Source organism: Chionomys nivalis, chromosome 20 (assembly GCF_950005125.1).
Source record: "Chionomys nivalis chromosome 20, mChiNiv1.1, whole genome shotgun sequence".
Classification (NCBI taxonomy): Eukaryota; Metazoa; Chordata; class Mammalia; order Rodentia; family Cricetidae; genus Chionomys; species Chionomys nivalis.
In genome coordinates, this window is record NC_080105.1 from 12457720 (window position 1) to 12477374 (window position 19655).

The 19655-nt window shown below is 39.2% G+C and overlaps 1 pseudogene; it reads left to right on the plus strand.

Moving 5' to 3' along the window:
* The first annotated feature begins 1272 nt into the window (after positions 1-1272).
* LOC130863201 (heterogeneous nuclear ribonucleoprotein A3-like) lies at positions 1273-18258 on the plus strand (annotated as a pseudogene).
* The last annotated feature ends 1397 nt before the right edge of the window (positions 18259-19655 follow it).

Sequence of the window (19655 nt, forward strand, 5' to 3'; positions counted from 1 at the left end):
AGGACTGATGGTAAATCTTTGAGCGTGTGGTGGGACTCTGGGCCTGGCCTTTTTATGGTCAGAATGATTTTTATTAGGCTTTCAATTTTCTCAGGAGTTATGTGTCTGTTTAGGTTGTTGATCTCATTTTGAATTAAGTTTTTGGTAGTTTGTATGAAACTGGAAATTGGTTCATTTCTTTTAGGTTTTTTGACTAAATAGAGGGCAGACTTCAAAAAATAATTTTGAGCACCTAATTTCATCGTTATTTTTATGTGTATTGGTCTTCGCTTGTATGTGCGTCTGTGCATCATGCCCATACAGTACCCATGGAGGCCAAAAGAGGACACTGAATCCCCTAGGAGGGTAGTCACAGACTGCTGCTGTGAGCCAGCATGCAGGTGCTGGATATTGAACCCCAGATCTGCTGGAAGAGCATCCAGTACTCTAACCTTCTGAGTCATCTCACCCTCTCCAGAGCAAAAGCTTTGAAAGCATTCTTCTGTTATGTTTTTTTTTTTTTTGTGTGTGTGTGTGTGTGTGTCTATTGTAATGGTCACTTCTTTCCTTCTTTTAGTTTGTGGGTATAGGTCTGTGGATTTATCTTCTAAAAGAACGAGCTCTTAGATTCATTGCTTCTTCTTATCATTTTATTTGTTTATGTTTCATTACGCTCTGGGCTGGTGGGCCTCTTTCTTGGGTTGTGTCTCATGTCAGATTCTAACATGCCTTAGATAGGGCCAATGGCAGAGCTGTGAGGCCAGAGCTAGGCCAGGGAAAGATGGTGCACGAGCTGTTTGACAGGACCTTCACCAGGCAAAGCCAATGAGAGTCATGGTTTGGAGATATGGCTATGGTTTGGATATGCCAGATGAGGGAGATGGGAGTAAGGGAGGACTCACAAGTTAAAGTCAGAGCCGGAGGTTTTAGTGTTGGTCTTTGGATGCTGAGATGGCAACTGTGGGCATGGGCATGGCTAGTTCCACTTCTTAAAGTTAGGCAAGTAATTGTGAGCAGCTAAACCTTTATGCGGACATGTAATTAGTAAATGATTATTAGTGCGTATTTTTCTGTATCAATATCTGGTGACTCCTAAGAGAAAAAGGAGTTGTTTGAAGATGAGCACCCTAAATTTAAAAAAAAATGAGTATATAATGAAGCAAATGTGTATTCCACCTTTCCTATCTGCAGAAAATAACTCAGGGTGAAGAAGAAACTAACTGTGACAGTAAATACACACCTGCCTATTCCTGGCCTAAGTCTAAGAACCCAGAAGTAGAAAAATGGGCCAAGATGGTTGCAGCACAGTGTTCATATCTAAAGGAAAAACTAGAGAAGATGAAAGAAGGTATTGAATCCTCTGAATCCAATACATCTGATGAAGAACCAGTACATAGTACCTCTGGAGGAAGAACACGCTCAGCGGTAAGGAGTTCCCGCTAATTTAAAACATTCAGTATTTCATGATGAGGGGAAAGATGAATGTAGAAGGTCTCTCTGTGGTGCTGCAGAGATGTCAAGATGAAAGAACGCAGCTTGGAATGCGTCCTTGCACCTCCTGTTCTCTTAGTTCCAGGAATGTGCTTGTTAGACATCTCCTCAACTTCCCATGCAAGTAGTTTAAGCCATGAAAATAGCAAACCTTCAGATTATCACGGTTTAAACACAAAAGAGGATTCTGATTCACTGATACAAAAATAAATGGTAATATCCACAAGGCAAGGAGGGTGGGAACTGGGAGTCATTACAGTTGCAATAATATTTGATGTAAGTAAACCAAAGCATAAGAAATCGGAAACTTGATATTAGACATAGACCTAAAGTACTAAATCCAAAGTCCAGTCATTTATGCACTTCCAAGGAACTTTTTATTTAATTGCAATAAAAGACACCTTATCTCTGTAAAGATACATGCATAGAATAGTTGAAATCTCATTTATTTCTCTAACTTGTTTTTACTTTAAATGTTTCAGAAATTTGTGTAGGTTTCATTTCTGCTTTAGGTCATTGAGAATGTCACAGAATGCATTTGATCACATTCATCCCCAGCTCCTCACAGATTACATCCCCTGCCCTACCCACCTAATTCTGTGTCTTCCGGTTTTTCTCAAAATCCCATCGAGTCAGATTTGTGTTGCCACCTACTGGAACGTGGTCCACCCACCAGGGACTACAAATACCCTTACAGAAAACTACTTCTCCCTCTCCTTGCAGCAGTGATTGCCAGTAGCTCCTCAGCAGGGGCGGGACTTCAGGCCCACCTCACCTCTTCGTGCTGGGCCTTTCTCTGACTTGTGATCACACAGGCCTTGCACATGCTGCTGTGGCTGCTGTGGAGTTCTTCATTCAACTGCCCTGTTTGCCCAGAAAACACTGCTTTCTTGTAGTCATCTACATTATATGGCTCTGAAAGTCTTTCTGGCACCTCTTCTGCAATGATGCCTGAGCTTTAGGAGACGGTATGAGATAGGTGTTTCATTTGGCCCAAGCATTCTGCGGAGACCAGCTGTAGGTCTCTGTCAATCACCATCTACTGCAAAAGGAAGCTTCTCTGATAAGAGTTAATAGGGGCAGTTACCTATGGGCTTAATAAAATAGATAGGAGCCAGTTTAACACTGACCTCTATGGGTATTCCAAATGAAATATGTACATCTATCTACAAATGAAAGATATACAAATATATCTACAAATGAAAGAAAACTTACAATATTGTCTTTTGGGTCTGGGTTACCTCACTTGAAATGACTGTCTCAAGCTTCAACCATTTACCTGTGGATTTTATGACCCAATTTTCTTATCGACTGGATAAAATTCCGTTGTGTAAATCCACCACATTTTCTTTCTCTATTCATGAGTTGGTGAACATCCAGGTTCTTTTCATTTTTCTGACAATTGGGAATAAGACAGGAATGAACATGGATGAGCAAGTATCACTGTAGAAGGATCTCGCAGACTCGTTGGGTAGATGCCTAAGGCCTGGAATAGCAGGATCATGTGGTTGATTTATTCGTAGATTCACGAGGAACATCTGACTAATTTCCATAGTTGGCTACACCTTTTCGCACTCTCACCAGGAGTGAACACCTATTCCTTTTTCCCAACATCCAAGCCAGCAATTTTTGTCATTTTAGGAACCTTATCCATTCTGACTGGGATAAGATGAAATCTCAAAGTAGTTTTAATTTATATTTTTCTGCTGGCTAAGGATGCTGAACATTTAAAAAAAATTATTGGACTTTTGGTTTTCCTCTCTTGGAATCTATTTGTTTAGTTCCATGCTTCACTTTTTTACAAATTGGTTTGCTTGTTTCCTTGGTGCTTATGTATTTATTTGTTGTTTTTTTTTTCTTTTTCACTCTTTTTATTGATTCTTATTGAGTTTTACATTTTCCTCTGGTCCCCGCCCTACCTCTCCTCTTCACCTTCAACCCTTCCCTAAGGTCCCCATGATCCCAATTTACTCAGGAGATCTTGTCTTTTTCTACTTCCCATGTAGATTAGATCTATGTAAGTCCTTCTTAGTGTCCTCATTGTTGTCTAAGTTCTCTGGGATTGTTCGTTGCAGGCTGATTTTCTTTGCTTTATGTTTAAAAACCACCTATGAGTGAGTACATGTGATAATTGTCTTTCTGTGACTGGGTTACCTCACTTAAAGTAATGTTTTCTAGCTCCATCCATTTTCCTGCAAAATTCAAGATGTCATTATTTTTTCTGCTCTGTAGTACTCCACTGTGTAAATGTACCACATTTTCCTTATCCATTCTTTGGTTGAGGGTCATTTAGGTTGTTTAAAGGTTCTGGCTATGACAAACAAAGCTGATATAAACATAGTTGAGCACATATCCTTGTGGCACAATTGAGCATCCTTTGGATATATATATACAGTTCTTGAGAAAGGTTGTTTCCTAATTTTCTTAGAAATCGTCACACTAACATACAAAGGGGTTGTCCCAGCTTGCATTCCCACCAGCAATGTAGACGTGTTCCCTTTTCCCTACAACCTCTCCTGCATAATTTGTCATCAGTATTGTTGACCTTGGCCATTTTTTTATTTAAAAAGTAGAATTTTATTTTATTTTTTGCTTTTTAAAAATTTTTTTGTTGAAAACATTTCTGCCTCCTCCCCGCCTTCCATTTCCCTCCCCCTCCCCCACTTCTCTCCCCCTCCCCCCACTTCTCTCCCCCTCCCCCCACTCCTCTCCCCCTCTCCCCACTCCTCTTCCCCTCCCCCTATTCCATTCTCCCCCCTCTAGCTTCTGAAGAGCAGTCTGGATTCCCTGCCCTGTGGGAAGTCCAGGGTCCTCCCCCCTCCATCCAGGTCCAGGAAGGTGAGCATCCAAACAGGCTAGGCTCCCACAAAGCCAGTTCATGCAGTAGGATCGAAACCTAGTGCCATTGTCCTTGGCTTCTCTTCAGCCTTCATTGTCCACCATGTTCAGAGAGTCCGGTTTTATCTCATGCTTATTCAGTCCCAGTCCAGCTGGCCTTGGTGAGCTCCCAATAGATCAGACTCACTGTCACAGTGGGTCGGTGCACCCCTCGCGTTCCTGACTTCCTTGCTCATGTTCTCCTTCCTTCTGCTCCTCATTTGGACCTTGGGAACTCAGTCCGGTGTTCCAATGTGGGTCTCTGTCTCTATCTCCATCCATCGTCCGATGAAGGTTATAAGGTGATATTCAAGATATTCATCAGTATGGCTATATGCCCTATCATATGACAAAAGCATTTGTTCAGCTGTGTTCATAGCAGCATTATTTGTAATAGCCAGAACCTGGAAACAACCTAGATGCCCTTCAATGGAAGAATGAATGAAGAAAGTGTGGAATATATACATATTAGAGTACTACTCAGCGGTAAAAAACAATGACATCGTGAATTTTGCATGCAAATGGATGGAAATAAAAAACACTATCTTGAGTGAGGTAACCCAGACCCAAAAAGATGAACATGGGATGTACTCATTCATAATTGGTTTCTAGCCATAAATAAAGGACATTGAGCTTATAATTTGTGGTCCTAGAGAAGCTAAATAAGAAGGTGAACCCAAAGAAAAACATATAGTCATCCGCCTGGATAGGAAGTAGACAAGATTGCCGGGCAAAAACTGGGAACTTGGGAGTGAGGTGGGATGGGGGTAAGGGGAAATGGGGTGAGAAGAGTGAGAAGGAGAAGATGGGGGGAGCTTGGGGGAATGGTATGGTTGGGATAAAGGAAGGGTGGATATGGGAGCAGGGAAGTATATATCCTAATTAAGGGAGCCATCTTAGGGTTGGCAAGAGACTTGACTCTAGAGGGGCTCACAGGTGTCCAGGGAGATGTCCCCAGCTAGTACCTTGGGCAACTGAGGAGAGGGAACCTGAAATGACCCTATTCTATAGCCATACTGATGAAGATCTTGGCCATTCTTACAGGTGTAACATAGAATCTCAGAGTTGTTTTGATTTTCAGTTATCTGATAACTGATGATGTTGAACATTTCCTTAAGTATCTTTTAGCCATTTTAGATTCATTTGTTGAGAGTTCTCTGTTCAGGTCTGTACTTCATTTTTTTTTATTGGATTATGTGTTCTTCTGATGACCAATCTCTTAAGTTCTTTCTGTATTTCAGAGATCAGGCTTCTGTCTGATATGGGGTTAGTGAAGATTTTTCCCATTCTGTAGGCTGTAGTTTTGTCTTGTTGACCTTGTCCTTTGCTTTACAGAAGATTTTCAGTTTCAGGAGGTCCCATTTATCAATTGTTTCTCTCAGTGTCTGTGCTGCTCAGGTTATATTTAGGAAGTGCTCTCTTGTAATAATGTGTTCGAGTGTACTTCCCACTCTCTATTCTATAAGATTGAGTGTGGCTGGCTTTATGTTGAGGTCTTTGATCCATTTGGACTTGAGTTTTGTGCATGGTGATAAATACGGGTCTATTTTCATTCTCCTACATATTGATATCCAGTTTTGGCAGCACCATTTGTTATATATGCTTTCTTTTTTCTATGTGATACTTTTTGATTCTTTGTCAAAAACAGATATTTGAAGGAGTGTGGATTAATATCCAAGTCTTCTATTCAGTTCCATTGGTCCACCTGTCCACCAATACTAGGCTGTTTTTAGTACTGTAGCTCTGTAGTAGAGTTTGAAGTCAGAGATTGTGATGCCTCCAGAAGTTCTTTTGTTGTAAAGGATTGTTTTGGCTATTCTGGGTTTTTTGCTTTTCCATATGAAGTTGAGTACTGCTCTTTCGAGGTTTGTGAAGAATTTTGCTGGGATTTTGATGGGCATTGCATTGAATCTGTAGATTACTTTTAGTAAAATTGGTATTTTTACTATGTTAATTCTCCCCACTCAAGAGCATGGGAGGTCTTTCCACTTTCTGGTGTCTTCTCCAATTTCTTTCTTCAAAGATTTCAAATTCTTGTCATACAAGTCCTCCACTTGTTTGGTTAGAGTTACTCTGAATATTTTATGCTATTTGTGGCTACTGTGAAGGGTGTTGTTTCTCTGACTTCTTCCCCAGCTCGTTTATCATCTGTGTACAGGAGGGCTACTGATTTTTTTTAAATTAATCTTGTATCCTGCTATGTTACAGAAAGTGTTTTTGAGTTGTAGAAGTCCTTGGTAGATTTTTTGAGATCACCTATGTAAACTATCATATCATCAGCAAACAGTGAGAGTTTGACTTCTTCTTTTCCGATTTGTATCCCCTTGATTTCCTTTATGTGTCTTATTGCTCTAGCTAGGACCTTTAGAACTATATTGAATAGATATGGAGAGAGTGGACAACCTTGTCTTGTTCCTGATTTCAGCGGAATCGCTGGGAGTTTCTCTTCATTTAGTTTGGTGTTGGCTGTTGGCTTGCTGTGTATTGCCTTTATTATGTTTAGGTATGTTCCTTGTATCCCTGCTCTCTCCAAGACCTTTATCATGAAGGGATGTTGCATTTTGTCAAAAGCTTCTGTGGCATCAAATGAGATGATCATGTGGTTTTTATTTATTCAGATTGTTTATATGGTGGATTATGTTGACAGATTTTCATATGTTGAACCATCCCTGCATCTCTGGGATGAAGTTGACTTGATCATGGTGGATGATGGTTCTGATGTGTTCTTGGATTTGATTTGCCAATATTTTGTTTAGTATTTTTGTATCAATGTTCATGCGTGAGATTGGTCTGTAATTCTCTTTCTTGTAATGCCTTTCTTTGGTTTGGGTATCAGGGTAATTGTAGCCTCATCAAAAGAGTTCAGCAGTGTTCTTTCTGTTTCTATTTGTGGAATAATTTGAGGAGTATTGGTATTAGTTCTTCTTTGAAAGTCTTGTAGAATTCTGAGCTGAAACCATCTGATCCTGGGCTTTTTTTGGTTGGGAGATTTTTGATGACTGTTTCTTTTTCTTCAGCAGTTATAGGTCTATTTAATTTGCTTATCTGGTCTTTATTTAATTTTGGTAAGTGATATTTATCCAGAAAGTTGTCCATTTCCTGTAAGTTTTCCAATTTTGTGGAGTGCAGGTTTTAGAAATATGACCTGATGATACTCTGTATTTCCTCAGTGTCTTTTGCTAACTATCCCTTTTCATTTCTGATATTGTTAATTTGGATATTCTCTCTCTAACTTTTGGTTAGTTTGGATAAAGGTTTGTCTATTTTGTTGATTTTCTCGAAGAACCAACTCTTTGTCTCATTGATTCTTTGTATTGCTTTCTTTATTTTTATTTTGTTGATTTCAGCTCTCAATTTGATCATTTCCTGCCATCAAGTTCTCTTAGGTGAGTTTTGCTTCTTTTTGTCCTAAAGTTTTAAAATGTTCTCTTAGTGTAGGATTTTTTTCAGCTTCTTTACGTAGGCATTTATTGCTATGAACTTTTCTCTTAACACTGCTTTATTTTGTCCTATAAATTTGGGTATGTTGTGTGGTCATTTTCATTGAATTTTAGGAAGTCTTTAATTTCTCCTTTTACTTCTCCCTTGACCCATTGATGATTCTGGTGAGCATTGTTTAATTTCCATGTGTTTGTGGGTTTTCTGGAATTAGTACTGCTGTTGACTTCTAGTATTAAACCATGGTGATCTGATACGGTACATTGGGTTATTCCATTGTTTTGTATTTGTTGAGGTTTGTTTTGTTTCCAAGTATGTAGTCAATTTTTGAGAAGGTTCCATGAGGTACTGAGAAGAAGGTATATTCTTTTGTGTTTGGATGGAATATTCTATACATGTCTATTAGTCCATTTGAGTCCTAACATAAGAAATAAATTAGTTCTCTTATTTCTCTGTTCATTTTTTTTTTTTTTTTTTTTTTTGGTTTTTCGAGACAGGGTTTCTCTGTGGCTTTGGAGCCTGTCCTGGAGCTAGCTCTGTGGACCAGGCTGGTCTCGAACTCACAGAGATCCGCCTGCCTCTGCCTCCCGAGTGCTGGGATTAAAGGCGTGCGCCACCATCGCCCGGCTCTGTTCATTTTTTTTTGACTGACACGTCCAGTAGTGAGAGGAGAGTGTTGAGGTCTCCCACTATTAGTGTGTGGGGTTTAATGTATGATTTAAGCTTTAGAAATTTTTCTTTTACATATGAAGGTGTCTTTATTTTGGGGGCATAGATGTTCAGTATTGAGATTTCCTCTTAATCGATTTTTCCTGTTAGTAATATGAAATGACCTTCTATGTCTCTTTAGATTGATTTTAGCTTGAAGTTTATTTTGTTAGATATTAGGATAGTTACACCCACTTGTTTCTTAGGTTCATTTGATTGGTATATTTTTCCCAACCCTTTACTCTGAGACAATGTCTGTCTTTGTGGTTGAGATGTTTTTATATATGCAGAAGTAGGATGGATTTTGTTTTCATATCCAAACTGTTAGCCTGTGCCTTTTTATAGGTGAGGTGAGTTATTTACATTGGGGGATATTAATGACCAGTGATCGCTATCTCCTGTTAATTTAGTTTTCATTGTTGATGATGTTAATTTGTGTGTTTTTCCCTCCTTTCCTTGGGATTTGCAGTTCTTAGACCATCAATTGTCTTTGTTTTGTTGGTATGGTCAACTTCCGGGGGTTGGAGTTTTCCTTCTGGTATTTTGTGTAGGGCTAGGTTTGTGGATAGTTACTGGTGAAATTTAGTTTTGTCATAAAGTATCTTGTTTAGTCTTTCTATTGGGATTGAAAGTTTTTTCGGTATTGTACTGGGCTGGCATCCATGGTCTCTTAATGTCTGCATAATGATTGACTACAATCTTCTGACCTTCATTGTCTCCAATGAGAAGTCAGGTGTAATTCTGATAAGTCTGCCTTTATATGTTACTTGGCCTTTTACTTTGCATCTCTTAATATTCTTTCTTTAATCTGTATATTTTGTGTTTTGATTATTATGTGGCAAGAGGGCTTTTTTTTATCTAGTCTATTTGTTGTTCTATAAGCTTCTTGGATCTTCATAGGCATATCTTTCTTTAGGTTGGGAAATTTTCTTCTATAATTTTGTTAAGTATATTTTCTGTGCTTTTGAATTGAACTTATTCTCCCTCTTCTATACCTATTATTCTTAGATTTGACCTTTTCACGGTGTCCCATATTTCCTGGATATTTTGCATATTTCCTGGATATTTTTGGGTTAAGCTTTTGTTAAATTTAATGCTTTCTTTAACTGATCAATCTATTTCCTCTATTGTATTTTCAGTACTTGAGATTCTCTCTTCTATCTCTTGTATTCTGCTGTTCATGCTTACATTTGTGGTTCCTGATCGTTTCTCATGACTTCTGTTTTTATAGTTCCCTTGGCTTGTGTTTACTTTATTGCCTCAATTCCTCAATTTCAGTTTTCAAGTCTTGAATAATTTCTTTCATATGTTTTATTTCTTTTTTTTGATTTTCTTTAAGGGATTTGCTTATGTCTTTTTGTGTGTGTGTGTTTTTTTCCCTCCATTTCTTTAAGGGAATTTCTTATTTCCTCTCTAAGAGTTTCAAACATTCTCTTGAAGTTCTTTTTAGGTCAATTTCTTCTGCTTCGTCTATATTAGGTTGTTCAGGTTTCACTGTTGTAGAGTTTTTAGGTTTTACTGGTGTTGTGTTGCTCTTTGTGGTGTTGCATGTGGTTGGGGCTATCTGAGATTCTGTTGATTAATTTTCTAGAGGCCAGTGAATCCAAAGCTCAGATGTTTTTTTCTTGTGGTACAGTCAGTGCCACAGTTCTAATTACCCCATTGGTTACTCTGTGTTCCTGGAGATAGCTCAGCACTACTGTGCTTTGCCCTGCTCTCTTGGAGTTTGCTGTCTCAGGACTACTTTAGCCTAGGTTACCGGCTTTGACCTGTTCCTGTAAATCCTGGTCTGGATCACCTCCTGCAGAAATCCCTGGCTTGGAATTGATCCAGCAATGGTCTCTGGTTCCAGTCTACTGACTCGGAGTTCCCAGGCTTGGGTTTGCCTGGCTCTGGCTTACTCCCTCAGAGGTTTCAGACTCATACTTGGACCCACAAAGATTCTAGGCTCCTGCCTATTCCCTTTGATGTCCCAGACTAATGCCTGGACCCACAGAGGTCCTGGCTCAGGCCTACTCCTCCTGAGGTCCCAGACTCACGCCTGGCCCCACAGAGTAGTTTCCTGCCTACTCTCTCAGAGTTCTCAGATTTACACCCAGACTGGCAGAGGTCCTGGCTCAGACCTAGTTTCTAGGAGGTCCTAGACTCATTTTAGACCCACAGGGGTCTTGGCTTAGGTCTACTCCCTTGAAAGTCCAAGATTCATGTCTGGATCCTCAGCAGTCTCTGGCTCTGGCTCACTCGCTCAGTGGTTATGCTCCTGTACCTGTTCTAGTGGAGTTCACTGTCTCTGGACCAGGTTGCTAGCTCAATCCTACCTAGCCTGCCAGTGTCCCAGGACTGGGTTGGCTTCTGGCTTCTGCTCCCACAAAGCTTGCTTCCTCAGGCCCACTCCATCCTAGGTAGCCAGTTCAGTCCTACTCCTGTGGAATTTGTTTCCTCAATCCTGCTCAGGCCCAAGGTGGAGATCCTTGTCTCAGGCCTACTTTGGCCTAGGTTACTGACTTTGACCTGTTTCTGTAAGGTCTCTGGTTCCGGTCTACTGCCTTGGAGTTCCCAGGCCCGGGTGAGCCCAGAACTGCAGAGGACCTGGCTCAGGCTTACTCCCTTAAAGGTCTTAGACTTCTGTTAGTTCTTTTTATATTCTAGACAGCAGCCTTCTGGTAAACGTTCTGTAGGTTGCCTCTTTTTACCAATTATGGTTTCTTTTGCTATACAGAAACTTTTCTCTTTCATGTGTTCCCATTTCTCAGTCATTGGTCTTAATGCTTGTATTATCAGGGTCTTGTTCAAAAAAAATCCTTTCCAGTGCCCATAAATGCAAGTTTATTCCCTATTTTTTTTCTACCAAATTCAGGATACCAGATGTTCTACTTAATTTTTTATGTTTATTTTTTATGTTTATTTTTGTGTAACATTCCTGGCTATTCTGTAGCTCCCTTTGTAGACCAGGCTGTCTCAGACTCAATGAGATCCTCCTGCCTCAACCTCCCAAGTGCTGGTATTAAAGGAGTGTACCACCACTTCCTGGACCAGAACTTATATTAAGGTCCTTCTTAGGTATAAGTTTGAGTTCTGTTCACAGTGAAATGATAGAATCGAGTTTTATTCTTCTACATGTATCTTCCCTATTTGACCAGTACCATTTGTTGAAGATACTGTCTTTATAAGGTGTGTTGTTGTTCTCTTTGTCAAAAACCAGGTAGCTGTGTAAGTGTAAGTTATGTATACACACACACAAACACACACACATTTTTAGTTGTCTTCAGTGTATCTTGCAAATATACCTTCTGGAGACCATATGCGTTTTGCAATTAAAGCTATCATTCTCTCATGTCGTGATTGAGTTGTGTCTTACAAGTTATTTGGGTGCCTCAGAGTTCACGGAAGAACATGAAGACATTGCCCTTTACTGCTCCCTAATGCTTGTCTGCTTAATATTCTGTTCTGTTATCATTTTTCTCCATGATAGTAAATAGTGTCTGGTAAATATCACTGAAACACTGAATGTTTTATAGGCTCTCACCTAAGCCAAATTATCTCAGCTCTTAATGATAGCCGAATGATTTGTGGGTAGCTGAGCATAGATACAGATACATTTTACTATTAATTACCAATTGCTTTCTTCTTTCTCTATGTCAATAACTTTTATCTTGAAAAGTTATAGTCATTTTAAAACACAAGCACCTTAAATAAAGAAAAACCCTAAACTAAGAAAAAGCAAATCAGATTTATCTTCCGTCTTCTCATCAGCAGAACATGTTCCCAAAACCAGAAATAAGGAATGAATATGGGAGAGAATACTCCCCATCAGAACATATCTTTGCAAAAAGGAGTGAGGAAGAGGAGTGGGCCCATTTGAGTTCAGTTCTATACGCCATCAGTTGCAAACTCATCGACATAGATTTTAATAAGAAAATCAAGAAAATGTTCGAAACGCCTGAAAGTACCATCTCTTCTAACAAAGTGCCAATTCCTGATAAACCTAAAGTGAGAACACACTTAAAGGTAATTCTGTTCCCTCTGATCTGAAAATTTGCATATTTGAGTGTGTAAGAAACGAAACATCTGAATTGACCATCTCTGCAGTAGGATAGAGGTTTTCCAAACAATAGTAAAACCCAAATCATGAAAATAACTAGACTCTGTAAATCACAAACTAAAAGTCAAACATGCTTTTAATACTATATGAAAAATTCATGCAATAATACTGAAAGTAAATAATAGTAAACACAAAGGCCCAGGAGTCATTACAGTTGACATGAAAAGAACCAACATGGTGTCTCTGCAAGAGATAATAGAAAAAGCACATGGTAAGGAATCAGTGATTAGCCAGGAGACACTTGACAAAGTCTAGTAAACCAAAAGCACCCAGGCTTCCATGGTCATGTGACTGACATGAAAATGGCACCATAGTTTTTTTTTTTCTTTACTATTGACTTACCTACTTGAATAGTTGAATACTTTGGCTTGTTTCTCCCTTGCTTTTACATTAAATATTTCAGAATTTGTAGAAGCTTGCATCTTAAAAGTATAAGTTTATTGATTTTTACAAACATTTACCTTCTTCAATCCATATGTATGCACTTTTACAAACAAGTTCCTTTCACTATGTGTATATTGACTCAGTTGTGCCTCAGATTTCAAGTACCAAACTGAAGATGCTGACTTTTACTACTTCCTGATTCTTACCTGCCCATCACTCTGTTCTGTTAGCTGTTGTCTCCATCCAAGTAAATGACACTATGACATTGAAGAGTAACTTTATTTGGGAAAGTTTCTCCATCAAATTTCCTGTGGGCAAGTGTGTGGGACATTTTCTTGCTTAATGATTGGTTTGTGGGGGCCCAGTTCAGGATGGACAGTGATACCTCTGGACATACAGACCTGGGTTGTATCTGAAAACAGACTGAGAAAGTCATTAGGACCTAACCAGTAAGCAGCTAATGCTCCATGGCTCCTCCTTGAGTTCCTACTGGAGTTTCTGTCCTGACTTCTCTCAGTGGATTGTGGCCTGGGATATAGAAGTGAAATAATTCATTTCCTCCCATGTTGCTTTTGATCATGGTTTTTATCACAGCAACAGAAAGAAAACTGAGACATCCATTGAGCCATGACCCGAGTCTCATCTTGCAGCTTTTTTTTGAGAAAACTGGATATTAAAAATGAAAATATTTCACATACACATATTTGCTTTCTACACACTGTTCAAAATCAAGTCACCAAAAGAGACATGTGGCCCCAAGGGGATATATGTAGTTACTTATATACCCTGAATTAGCCATCAAAATTCCAGATTTCTTCAAAAAGCTGGATTATAGTTCCTTGTAAGGAACTGAATCCATAGTTCCAGGACAGGCTCCAAAACCACAGAGAAACCCTGTCTCGAAAAACCAAAAAAAAAAAAAAAACAAAAAAGATAGAATTGAATCCAGTGTGTTTTGAGCCATGTCAGTAAACTGATCCATGCAGAAGGTTTCCCTTCTATCTGAGTCACACCTGTTCATTGGATTGCTAAAGATCCAATTTTTGATTTATTCTTAATTAATATTTTTTCAAATAAAAATATAAATACATTATTACTTCATTTCCCCCAACTCCTACCATACACTCCCCTTGCTCTCAAACTTATGACTTTTTTCTTTATGATGTTAAGCACACACACACAGATACACACTCCTAAATGTATGAGTACACCCTCTTCAACCAGTATAATATTACATGTATCATATGATCTCAGGATGGACCTCCAGTATTAGATAATTCATTGTGGGAGGCATGTCTCTGGGGAAGACCATCTCTCCATCCCTCAGTAGTCCCCATTTTCCACAGTTCTTTATATACAGGTGAGGCTCCATGACTTAGTGTGTCTATTGGTGCCATCTCTGTTCAGGTCATGTTTAGGTGGCCATGTTGATAAGACTAGATGATTGTAGCTACTTTGGTCTTCCTAGGAGACACAATCTCAAGCAAATGTCATCTACTCTCTCTGTAAAAGTAACTAAATGAAATGTGCACGTGACCTGGTCAATTTATCACTCTACATGCAATTCCTATCAGCCATATCTGAATTTTCCTTCATAAAGCATTGTATGTTTGTTCATCTCTAATATTTTGCTAATATTTATCTAGAAATATTTTGTAAGGCATAAAATCTTTACAATAAACTATCTAATTTTTTAAATAAAAATGTCGGAAGAGATAGCACAGAATGTAAATCCCTTACTATTCCATCAAGAGGACTTGAATTTAGTTCCCAGAACTCATACAGCAACATACAACCACCTGCATTTACAATTCCAAGGGATCTAATGCCTGATACAGGTCTCTAAGAGATCAGCACACACATGATGCATGTTCAAATTATTGGGCACACATGTACATAAACAAATTAAACTAAACATACACTCTCAGAATCTAGTAATTTTTCATGAAATCTTATCTTAAACTGTCTTTACATTTGAGGTAAACTTTATCCTGAAAAATTTACTTTGTCTCACTTGTATAATGTCCCCTAATGATGTATGTATGATAAGTTTAGGCCTCCTGAGTATGTGATTGGCATTATGAACAATGTGTCTGTAGTAACCAGCACGTTAGGATAAGTTAAAAAGAGGTCATTCTCCAGGATGCCATTGTAGTGCTATTACCATTCACACTCATGCCAAGTTTATAGATTAGTTCTGCCCCAGTTTCTAATTGTCTCTAGTGCCTGTAATGAGAGATAAAATCAACACTTAGCCAGGGATCTCTGCAGAAAGAGATCTAAGGAAACACACCTCCTTATATACATATACATATACATATACATATACATATACAGACATAAAAATTGTTAAATGGAGTTATTTATAACAGGGCAACAATGACCCAACTAGATATCAAAGGTGAAAAATACAAAGTCCATTGTTCAAGAATAAATTTGTAATGTTAAAAATCATGCAATTTACTATTTTAGGCAAATTTAATATACAATAAAATATATTTTTTCAGTTAATACTGAGTAAGTTTGTTGGATCATGGTTATACTTCTACTCCAGGCTAAGGTAAATCATTTTAAATGACTGACTATAGCCTAGTGATTTGAATAGCCAAACATATGAAGAAACAAAAGTGTTAAAAATGAGCTCTCTACTTTCCCAATCTGTTTCCTATACGTGCAAGGACAAAGCCACTTTAAAAAAGCATTCCCAAACACCACCACCACCACCAGCACCACCACCACCACCAACACCAACACCACCACCAACAACAATAAATTTGTGAAGAAAGCCAAGCAAACTAATCTCCTTTTTCTCATCAGCAGAAAATGACTGATAGAAAAGATGCACAAGTGCATTCAAGACTTCCTTCGGTCAAGAGGAAGGAGGACATAAAGGAGCAAGCTGATTGCCGTTGCACACGATGGAAGGAACTCCTCAGAAATGACATAAAAGAAATACTGAGGGAGGAATTGGCTGTAGAGCATGCAAGGATGAGGAAACTTTTCAGAAAGGATGTAGAGGAAATTATGGGACAAGTCAGGAATGAATTAAGCCGAATGTGTATGGAGCAGGTGGCCCTGCTGAAGGAGCAGGCAAAGGAGATACAACAGGAGCAGTACTTATGGCTGAAGGACCTCTTCAGAAGGGACCTAAAAGAGATGGTTTGTGAAGAGATTAAAAACTTATTTATTTATTTATTTAGTTAGTTAGTTATTATAGATTTCTGCCTCCTCCCCACCACCGCCCCCCATTTCCCTCCCCCTCCCCCAACCAACTCCTCCTCCCTCAGCAGCCCAAAGAGCAGTCAGGGTTCTCTGTCTTGTGGGAAGTCCAAGGATCTCCCACCTCCTTCTAGGTCTAGTAAGGTGAGCATCCAAACAGCCTAGGCTCCCACAAAGCCAGTAGGTGCAGTAGGATCAAAACCCAGTGCCATTGTTTTTGACTTCTCATTGTCTGCTATGTTCAGCGAGTCCGGTTTTATCTCATGCTTTTTTTAGACCCAGTCCAGCTGGCCTTGGTGAGTTCCTGATAGACCATCCCCATTGTCTCAGTGTGTGGGTGCACCCCTCGCAGTCCTGAGTTCTTTGCTCGTGCTCTCTCTCCTTCTGCTCCTCATTAGGGCTTTGGGATTTCAGTCCGGTGCTCCAATGTGGGTCTCTGTCTGTGTCTCCTTTCATTTCCTGATGAAGGTTAATATCCAGAAGGATGCCTATATGTTTTTCTTTGGGTTCACCTTATTTAGCTTCTCTAGGATCACGAATTATAGGCTCAATGTCCCCTGTTTATGGCTAGAAAGCCATTATGAGTGAGTACATGCCATGTTCCTCTTTTGGGGTCTGGCTTACCTCACTCAGGATAATGTTTTCTATTTCCATCCATTTGCATGCAAAATTCAATAAGTCATTGTTTTTTACTGCTGAGTAGTACTCTAATATGTATATATCCCATACTTTCTGCATCCATTCTTCCATTGAAGGGCATCTAGGTTGTTTCCAGGTTCTGGCTATTACAAACAATGCTGCTATGAACATAGTTGATCATATACTTTTGTTGTATGATAGGGCATCTCTTGGGTATATTCCCAAGAGTGGTATTGCTGGGTCCTGGGGTAGGTTGATCCCAAATTTCCTGAGAAACCGCCACACTGCTTTCCATAGTGGTTGCACAAGTTTGCATTCCCACCAGCAATGGATGAGTGTACCCCTTACTCCACATCCTCTCCAGCAAAGGCTATCGTTGGTGTTTTTGATTTTAGCCATTCTGAATGGTGTAAGATGGTATCTCAAAGTTGTTTTGATTTGCATTTCCCTGATCACTAAGGAGGTTGAGCATGACCTTAAGTGTCTTTTGGTTTTGTGACCTACTCTTGCATTGAAGAGGTGGATGCTGCAGTGTGTGCTTGGCCACACAAAGTTGATGGGCGTGTGGTGGAACCAAAGAGAGCCATTTCTAGAGAGGATTCTGTAAATTCTGGTGCCCATTTAACAGTGAAGAAAATCTTTGTTGGTGGTATTAAAGAGGATACAGAAGAGTATAACCTGAGAGACTACTTTGAAAAGTATGGCAAGATTGAAACCATAGAAGTTACGAAGACAGGCAGAGTGGGGAAAAAGAGAGGATTTGCTTTTGTGACTTTTGATGACCATGACACAGTTGATAAAATTGTTGTTCAGAAATACCACACTATTAAGGGTCAAAATTGTGAAGTGAAAAAGGTCCTTTCTAAACAAGAGATGCAGTCTTCTGGATCCCAGAGTGGTGGATCTGGCAATTTTATGGGTCATGGAGGCAACTTTGGAGGTGGTGGAGGTAATTTTGGTCGTGGTGGAAACTTTGGTGGAAGAGGAGGCTATGGTGGTGGAAGTGGTGGCACAGAGGTAGTTATGGAGGTGGTGATGGTGGATATAATGGATTTGGAGGTGATGGTGGCACCTATGGTGGTGGTCCTGGTTACAGCAGTAGAGGAAGCTGTGGTGGTGGTGGTGGTGGACCAGGCTATGGAAACCAAGGTGGTGGATATGGTGGTGGTGCAGGAGGAGGACATGACAGTTTCTATGAAGGAGGAAATTTTGGTGGAGGTAACTATGGTGGTGGGAACTATAATGACTTTGGAAATTATGGTGGACAACAGCAATCAAATTATGGACCCATGAAAGGGGGCAGTTTTTGTGGAAGAAGCTTAGGCAGTCCTTATGGTGGTGGCTATGGATCAGGTGGTGGATGTGGTGGATATGGTAGCAGAAGGTTTTCAAAAACAGCAGAAAAGGGCTACATTTCTTAGCAGGAGAGAGAGAGTGAGGAGTTGTCAGGAAAGCTGCAGGTTACTTTGAGACAGTCATCCTAAATGCATTAGAGGAACTGTAAAAATCTCCAGCCAACCCTTAAAGTACCAGCTGGGAACTAAGCTGTATGATTTTAATCTTTCTCTACTGACAGAGAGAACAGGTTCCTGTATCAACCCCAAAGCTTAGAAAGAGAACCATTAACCAGAATGGAATCTTTGCAATTAGGGTTTTATTCTATCATTGATTTCCCTCTCACAGAGGACAGTAGACTGCATTAGAACTTGTTGTAGCACAGCTAGGCCATGTACGTGTGCAACACGTTCACAATGTGTAGTTTGAAATAAAAAATCTCCATTGTTTCTGTTTGCTCTCCTTTGGACAGAGGGCTCTATTTGCTTGACCCTCTTTCCTTGCCTTTTAAAAATGTTTCACACTGATACTAGACTACTTTTGAAGAACACATCTGATATTTCTTACACATCCATTTCTGTTGTTGGTTGGTTTCTGACTCTGTGCAATAGATGTGTTTAATTTTATTCACTAATTATTGTCCCCAAAGCTTTATAGCATCTGCTTCTCCTTTTCCCTAGAAGCAGCTGAATTCATATAATTGTGTGTCTCTTGTTGTTGACACTCTTAATATCTCTGCTCCTACTGTCTGTGATCTCAAGTCAAATCTAATATGTACAATTAGAAATCATATATGACTTTACCCCTAAATACCTTGAGAAAGTAAAAAGTGTTCAATACTTAACAGCTAAAACTCTTCACATATGCCTATTTTTAAGAAAAAAAAAATCCTGTAAGCACGCTGAAATTAAAAAATTTCAATTACAGTTATTAAAATGAAGTAAAAATACTATGTAATACTTTAAGAATCATTGTCTTGGGGCTAGAGAGATGGCTTAGTGGTTAAGAGCATTGCCGGCTCTTCCAAAGGTCCGGAGATCAATTCTCAGCAACCACATTGTGGCTCCCAACCATCTATAATGGGGTCTGGTGCTCTCTTCTGGCCTGCAAGCATACACACAGACAGAATATTGTATACATGATAAATAAATAAATATTTTTTAAAAAGAATCATTTTCTTCCATTTACATGTATAGTTTAAGATAGAAAATCATTAATTTGAAATATATTAATTATTAATTTGAGGAAGAGAATTATTGTTTATTAAACACTCTTGGGTAGTAGTATTGCAAGTTCTGTGAGGAAATATTCATGCAAGGTCAAACCTTTAGTTGTGAGACTTGTTTTTACATGTTACATCTTATCTAATTCGTGTTTGTGGATATGTGACACATCATGACATAAATATTCCAATCAACAATGACAAAAATCATGGGTTCATGATTTATAGTCAGTTCTAGGAGAAAGTAATTCATTTTCAGTT